Raw genomic sequence first — 7,220 nt, 5'->3', positions numbered from 1 at the left:
TATTATATTATATTATATTATATTATATTATATTATATTATATTATATTATATTATATTATATTATATTATATTATATTATATTATATTATATTATATTATATTATATTAGTGTTATTTAAGAGGCACAGTGGCATACATCTGTAATCCTAACACTTGAGGTAGAATATTATGAGTTTGAAGTGAGCCTGGGCTCCAATGTGAGTATTATCCCAGTCAAGACAACATAAAAGGATGTTGTCTCAAACAAAACAGAAAACAATGAAAACAACAATAATCAGTTATCTATCTCTTGGGGCAAGTAGAGGTAAGGGTGATGCCAGTCCTCTACCCACTGTGTATGGCAGCCTGCAGGAGCCAGCCAAAACAAAACAAAACAAAACAAAAAACCAAAACAAAACATACACACACAAAAAAACCCCAAAACAACAAGGCAGTTATCATCTTAATAACAGCGATGCCGGACACTTAGAGATCACTCTCTGTGATCCAGGGTGGCTCAGGGTGGCTCAGGCGGCAGGCAAGCGTGCAGACAGGAAGGGCTGTGGGGAGCAGGAGGGAGGGTTGAAGGAAGTGTGGCAACCCCGTGAAGGCAGAGGTTATGGGCACCGTGCCTGCCAGCTGGGGAAAGCTCTGACTCATGAGAGGCCCTGGTGTCACTGTGTGTCTATCGGGGAAGGGTGGGGTCTCTGTGGGCTTGCCATTTGTTTCTGCACAGACGTGTGTCTCTGACAGGACTGAGTTTGTGCGATTGTAAAAAAAAAAAAAATGTGTTAAACCAAAATATGTGTGTGTGTGTGTGTGTGTGTGTGTGTGTGTGTGTGTGTGAGATTTGGGGCTTGAATTAAGGGCCATATGCATCTAGGCAAGTGCTCTAGCCTGGTGTTCCATCCCCAGCTCCAAATCAAAATTCTTTTTTTTTTTTCTGTTTTTCCTCAAGACAGGGTTTCTCTGTGTGAAGCCCTGGCTGTCCTGGACTTGCTTTGCAGGCCAGGCTGGCCTGGAACTGACAGAGACTCGCCTGTCTCTGCCTCACAAGCTTGGGGAATAAGGATGTGTGCCACCAGGCCTGCCTCAGATCAAAATTCTTGAGACCAGGTTCCCTGAAGTCAAAACGTTTAAGCCATTACAGAGACTGGCTGGAAAAAGAACCAGGTCCTGGGGCAGGTTTGCAAGTGCCTGCGAAAGCAACACCAAGAAGGCTAGACGGCAGCAGGAGACATGCTGAGCCCTTTCTTCTGTTCTTTCACTCCGTGTTTCCCTCCCTCCCTTCTGCTTTCTGTTCTCCGTTTGTCCAGGGTCCATCTGTGGTAGGTTGGCACAGCCACACCTGGCTAGTAACACACAAGCTGTGTGAGTTCCTATTTTGCCGTGCTGGTGTTGAAACCTGTGGCCTTGGGCAAGCTTCCTCACTAAGCCACTGCCACTGGCCTGACATATGACCTTATTAAACAGAATTCAAGAAGATCGTCTTAGGGATACAAAGTGAATAAAGTGTCATTAATAAAGAATAAAAAAAAGAAGATTGTCTTACTCTTTCTGTAGGAATTATGTCTTCTTGCTTTTGCTTCTTATCTAAGCCAAGAGAAAAGCAAAAGCAATCAGAGAACCAGCTCAGAGGACTGCCTTGGCCCCACAGCCCTGCACAAGGAGATCGTTTAGTCTTCTGAAATCAGTTCCAGATCAGTTCTGTTTTCTCTCAGTAAATGCCTGCCAGTTCTTGGTTTCTACTCCGGTAAATCGAACCTTTACCAGATTGCACAGGCGCAGGAACAAAAACTGGGTAATTTGATGATAGAATTCTCATCAAATAATCCTATGAACCTGGGTTTTAACCCAGCTGGGAGGTTCATGCCTGTTTTCCAGCACTTGGGAAGCTGAAGCAGGATTTATGAGGTTGAGGCCAGTCTAGACTACACAACAAGATCCTGACCTCTGACCCAGTGTACAAACAAACAAAATCCAAATCCAAAACCCCAAATAAACAAGTAAACCCCAAAAACCAAAAATGAGTCTGCTCCAAGTTTTGGTTTAGCTGAACATTACCTTCAAGCTACTTCCAGGTGAAGAACCCTCTTGATATTATGGATTTTACTTTTCAGCCCAGAAATAGCCTTAGCACAGTGGCCATTGCCGGCAACACCAGTACGCTAGTGGTGGGGGCAAGGGCAGTTCAGGGCAAGCCTGCACTACAAAGTTGAGTTCCAGGGCAACATAGAGAATTCAGCACAGCAAACACAGTGTTGCCCCCTCCCCCCCCACAGTATTTTTTGTGGCTGAGATTAAGCAATAGTAGAACACACATCTTGACTCTTTCCTTAAACAACAACAATAATAACCCTGATAGCCTTCTTTAAAAAGGGTCCTACTCTGTAGCCCAGGCTAACCTGGAACTCATGGTACTCCTACTGCCCCAGTCTCCCAAGTACAGGGATGGTAACCAAAACATTTCAATGTCTGCCTGAAGCCAGACTCGGGAAAGACGCCACTGACTACAGAGGAGTGCATTTTATTGTACACAAGGCAAACCTCCATGAAGCCTTTTGGGTCAATGTTTTGTTTCATTTTGTTTTAAAGATTCTTCTAAAAGCTACATTTATTTATTTTTGTGTGTCTTTGTATATGTGTGTGGGTGTACACGTGTGGAGCTCAGAGGCCAACTTGTCAGTCTGCTTTTTCCTTCCTTCCCATCCCATGGATCCTGGGGACTGGATTCAGGTTGTCGGGCCAAGTGGCAAATGCCTTTACCCATTAGCCCACGCAGTTCAATTTTGGTGATTTCTTTCTTTTTTTTCTTTCTTTTTATAAAGACAGGGTTTCTCTTTGTAACCTTGACTGTTCTGGAATTCACTATTAGACCAGGCTGGCCTTGAACTCACAGAGCTCTGCCTGACTGCCTCTTGAGTGCTGGGATTAGAGACATTCATTCACCATCATGTCTGGCCATTTTTGAGACTTTTCAGACAGGTCTCAGTGTGTATCCCAGGTAAACTTTAAACTCATTATGTAGACCAGGCTGGCTTATGTAGACCAGGCTGGCTTTAAATTCTACAATTCCTACCTACACCCTCTCGCTCTGAGATTACAGATGTGTCTGGTGAATAAAGCTTTTGTTTTCTTTTTAGTGACAGAAATAGAGGTGGTTTATTAGGAAAAGTGTTCAAAAGGTACTTCAAAGGGTGGGAGTGGGCTAATGAACTAGAATCATAGATGTTCACAAGCTGATTTAAGCTGGGTGTGCGGGTGCTCTGGGAGGCAGAGACAAGAGACAAGTGGATCTCTGTGAATTCCAGGGCAGCCAAGGAGAGTCACTATCACAAAAAAAAAAAAAAGAAAAAAGTTGATTTTATAAACTGCAAAATGTTAGCGACGCTTTTAGTACAGATCCATCAAGCATTACTAAATGTCAAACATTTGTCACTCACCTGGTCTCTTTCATAGGGAAAAACAGTCAATTACAGATAAATGTTTACCTCTCTTTAGTTCTCAGACCTATTTTCCACCCCTTCCCACTGCCAAGTGTATTCATCTAGTTGTCTGTGTCCCTTTTTCTCTACTCAGGACACGTATTTGGATTAAGCATGAAGCTCAGTGGGCAGGGCTCTTACCCAACATACATGAGGCCCTGGTTGACCAAGAACAACAACAAAAGCTACGTGCACCCATAGACACATTTGCTGTTTGAGGAGGCTGCACAGGTTGCGCTTAAGCAATGAGTCAGTCAGCGGCATTGCCGGCAATAATGTTCTGTCTTACGAGCCTTCCCCAGGGCTACACTAACTACCTGTGTTTGAGGAGCTGCTAATGCTATTTATATAATTATGAGAGTGTTTATGCTGATCTTAATTCTCGGTTTTCAACGCTGGGGCAACTTGGCACAAATGGGAATTTAGTATGTTATGACATTTCTGCAAGTGTTTGGAAATGCATTGCTTGTAAACGTTCAAATCCAAGATCAATGTGCTTTTAAACAGTATAGATACTTGACTGATGGCAGTGTAAATGCAAGTATCACAGAGTACAGTTCTTGTGTGTGGTCAGTGTGTGTATGAACTTGTATGTATACGTTTATGTGCGGGGTAGAGTCTGGTGTGTGTAGCCCAGAGGCCAACACTGAGTGTCTTCTTCAACAACTTTCTTATTTTTAAGGCTCTCCCTGAACTTACACAGCAAGCATTTAATGACTGAACCATCTCCACAGTGACAAGACAATACAACTCATCTAGAATACAGATTCTATACCAGATATTTTCAAATCAGTTAACACCATGGTATCCTAGTTACCTGGAACAATTTTATCTATGGATGAGACAGTCACAGCGACTGATGTGGTATTTCTTGCCCCTTAACATTATTTGTATATGTATTTATTATTCTGTGCACCTCTGTTGGCCACAGTGCTTATGTGGACATTGGAGGACAACCTGTGGAAGTCAGTACTTTCCTTCCGCCATGTGGGTTCAAGGATTAAGCCTGGGTCATTAGGCCCAGTGGAGCCTTCCTTGGGAACCATCTTGTGGTCTCTAGTATTTTTTTTTTTTGCTTTATTTTTGTTTTAGTTGTTGCCAGCTTTATTTATTTATTTATTTATTTATTTAGGCTCACCTTTTGTATTGTCTACATTTCTCTCTCTCTCTCTTTCTTTTTCTCTGCACCTTTCTTAGTTTCCCTGCTTCTCAGGACTTCTTATACCTTTTGAACTCTGCTTTGACCTCTTAACCCCTTACAGTTTTAATCATGATTGTCACGGAAAGTAGGAGCGCAGGGCAAACTGATGCCACTGAAATCTCCATACTTTGTGAAATTATTACTAATAAATTCTGACACGTGGGAAGACATGAATTCTGTTTCTGACATAGCACACTCATGCTATTACATTTATTTATTTGTTTGTTTGTTTGTTTTGAGGCATGCTCTCCCTATATAGCTCAGGCTGGCCTTAGCCTCCCAGTCCTGGAATTACAGGTATGGACTTCCATGGCTTGCTTGTAATTTTAAACCACAGATTTTTTTTTTTCAAGACTATATAATAATTTTGGTTTCCAATGGCAGAATAATTTTTTCCAGCAACTGTGGGGCTGGAGAGATGGCTTAGTGGTCAAGAGGACCTGGGCTCGATTCTCAGCACCTACATGAGGAGTCCAGTCCTCTCTGAGGACTGTATACACGTGGTACACAGACACACATGCAGACATAATGCCTACACACATAAAATAAAAATCAATCTTGAAAAGTTTGAAAAAAAGCAACTGTTTTGAGCAGAAAATAACTTTACTTCAAAGGAAAAGCACTGAAGCCAATTTCGAAGTGGTTTTAAATTCACAATGATATTAAGAATTTTTATTTTATTTTGAATTAGGAGTCGCCCTACCATTTGCTTATGGCTTTAGAATTTTAGATGCATCTTCCATTTTCATTGGCTATTGGCTTGACCCTCACAATGGCAGCTAAATTCATCCTAGAAGCAAGTTCATTGTCATTATGCCAATAACATGTCAACATGTCATTGAAGCCACAGCTGGATTATGAATATTACTCAACCAGTGTTTTGTCTTCCTTGTTAACAAATTATAGGTGACTCTATCAAACTGGCTTTACCAGAGGACTTGGCTGGGTCATGATTACTGATATGGGTAGGGAAGAAGGAAATATCTTTTGTTGCTGTAGGAGATGCAGGACTTACTCCCTGGGGAAAAAGATAACACCTTAATAATGGAGAGACTGGGCATGTGAGCTGATTTAGGGTGAAAAGGGACTTGCAACCAAGCCTGATGATCTGAATTCAACTCCCAAACCCACATGATGGAAAGAGAACAGATTTCACAAAGTTGTCCTCTATTATGGTGTCCAAACCCCATTAAAAAACAAAAAGAAAGAACTGAGAGAAGGGCTGGGGATGAAGCAAAGCAGTAAGAGGCTTGCCTAAGCATTCACAGGACCCAAAGATCAGTTTCTAGTGCTGCAAAAACAAACAAACAAAACCAACAAACAGGCACAGGAAGATTCTGATTCTGAAGATCCACAGCTGATACTGGGAGATACTGAATATTGCTGAATTCTCTGTGATGTGTGAATAGCTAATCAGGAGAAAACCCATAAAAGTCAATAGCTTAAGTTGTGGTCAGGAAAAGAGATCTGAAAAAAAAAAAAAATCTGCTTTGAAACGTCTGGTAGTGTCAATTAGGTAAGGATAAGGGTGAAGCCAGCGTGGCAGTGGGACTCAGGAATGTCCCCTGTGGGTAGGGAGAGTAGCAAAGATCCTTATTAGCTGAAAAGGTGTGAGCATTTTGAGGAAATAAGGTGGTTTGTTTCATCATTATAGAAGCATCAGAAATTGCATACAGTGATTGACAATGAGATCACTTCAACAGAGACAAGGTGAGAGGTAGGAGGGGAAATGACGGTGTTCTCTTAAAAACCTGTTTCGGCACAAGGTGGATTGTTCCCAGGGTAGAGTTCTTCGTTTGGTTAGCGTCTTTAAAAGAAATCGATGCAGGAGAGATTTGACAGGGAGTTTTGTTTTCTTTCGTAGAAGCAGGGTCTCATTCTAGTCCTGGCTGATCTGGGACCCAAGTTGGCCATGAACTCACTGCAGTCGTCCCATACCAGCTTCCCAAGTGCTGGGAACTAAGGTGTGAGCTGCCATACCTTGCAACATGTGAGATCTTTGACTACTGTTTTTGGTTGGTCTATTCTAAGCTTGTGTTCCTTGGGGTGGGGCTTCTTATATTAAGCCTGAAAAATCTCATTTTTGCCCTTTTAAAGCTGATATTACGGACCTTTTTATCCTTCCTAAGTCGGTGACGGAACTGAGGCCTTCAGAGTGTGTCCCAAGCACACAACATTGATCTGTATCTCCAGCTATAGGCCAAATTTGTAAGTCCCAAATGCCTCCATTTGTGGAAAGGTATAATTGTCTTAGTCTCTGACTTTCGTATCTTCTTTTTTTTTAAGAGACACAGTCTTACTCTGTATAGCCAAGTCTGGCCTGGAACTTGCTATGTAGATCAGGCTGACCTGGAACATGCAAGATCCTCTTGCTTCAACCTCTGCAGTGTTTTCTAGTGTTTTCTCTGGTTGAAGAGTTTTCCATGTCCATGTGTCCGCGATCCCCGCTCACTCCCCGCCAACATCAGACTTCAGCTTCTCAGATATAAGACCTATTGTGTTCCAATGGCAAGGACAATAAGCCGCGGTCATAGGCTTCCTCTAAAGTCTAAA

The 7,220-nt window shown here is 42.2% G+C and overlaps 1 protein-coding gene across 1 annotated transcript in view; it reads left to right on the top strand.

Annotated features, from left to right (window-relative positions):
* The window catches only part of Adipor2 (adiponectin receptor 2), a 55,900-nt gene that overhangs the window by 5,228 nt on the left and 43,452 nt on the right, over nt 1-7,220 (top strand). The window lies entirely within an intron of this gene.

The sequence above is a fragment of the Psammomys obesus genome, unplaced genomic scaffold, assembly GCF_907164565.1.
Source record: "Psammomys obesus unplaced genomic scaffold, mPsaObe1.curated_primary_1811, whole genome shotgun sequence".
Lineage (NCBI taxonomy): Eukaryota > Metazoa > Chordata > Mammalia > Rodentia > Muridae > Psammomys > Psammomys obesus.
Note: the sequence above shows the minus strand (reverse complement) of the source record. Positions and strands in the feature narration are given on the sequence as shown.